Source organism: Myotis davidii, unplaced genomic scaffold (genome assembly GCF_000327345.1).
Source record: "Myotis davidii unplaced genomic scaffold, ASM32734v1 scaffold134, whole genome shotgun sequence".
Classification (NCBI taxonomy): Eukaryota; Metazoa; Chordata; class Mammalia; order Chiroptera; family Vespertilionidae; genus Myotis; species Myotis davidii.
In genome coordinates this window covers 4,628,661-4,629,467 of record NW_006288853.1, presented here as the reverse complement: position 1 = coordinate 4,629,467, position 807 = coordinate 4,628,661, and positions in this window count along the sequence as shown.

Below are 807 nucleotides of genomic sequence, written 5' to 3'. Positions count from 1 at the left end.
TGTATGCATGCATATAAGCATAACCAATGGACATAAGACACTGAGGAGGGCCAGGGGATTGTCAAGGGTGGGGGAAAAAAGGAGACATATGTAATACCCTTTGTAATACTTTAAGAAATAAAAAAATAAAAAAGAAAAAAAAGAAAAGTGATTGTAAATATGAAGTATTAACAGGGAAAACAGGGCCCGGAATGAAGTCACACACTGCCCCCCCAAATCCCCAAGTAAATACTGTAAACATCACCTGTAGGAGACAGTGTGGGTTGAGTGGTGAGTTTGAATTCTGACTGTGAGAACTTAAAGTTGGTTAATTTTTTTGAGTATAGATTATCATCTGAAAAATGGTATCAGTAATAAAAAATGGTGACACACAGAAAAAATGTGAGGTTTAAAATATATTTTATATATTGCCCAGCCAGCGTGGTTCAGTGGTTGCGTGTCAACCTATGAACCAGGAGGTCATGGTTGGATTCCAGGTCAGGTTGTATACCCAGGTTGCGGGTTCAGTTCCCCAGTGTGGGCTTGCAGGAGGCAGCCCATCAATGATTCTCATTATTGATGTTTCTATCTCTCCCCGCTCCCTTCTCTGAAATCAATAAAAATATATAATATATAAAATCCCACACATTGACTTATTCAGTTATTAGTTTTCATTTTGATTACCCCTCCCTTCTCTTCCACCTTGTTCTTCCACCCCTTTCCCCTCTCGTCCTCTCCCTCCTCCCCGCCTTCCCTTCGCGCAGGCGCCCTGCGGGGGGCTGAGTCAGGCTGCGGGAGGGCTGGGCGGGCTGGGCGGGGGGGCGGGGC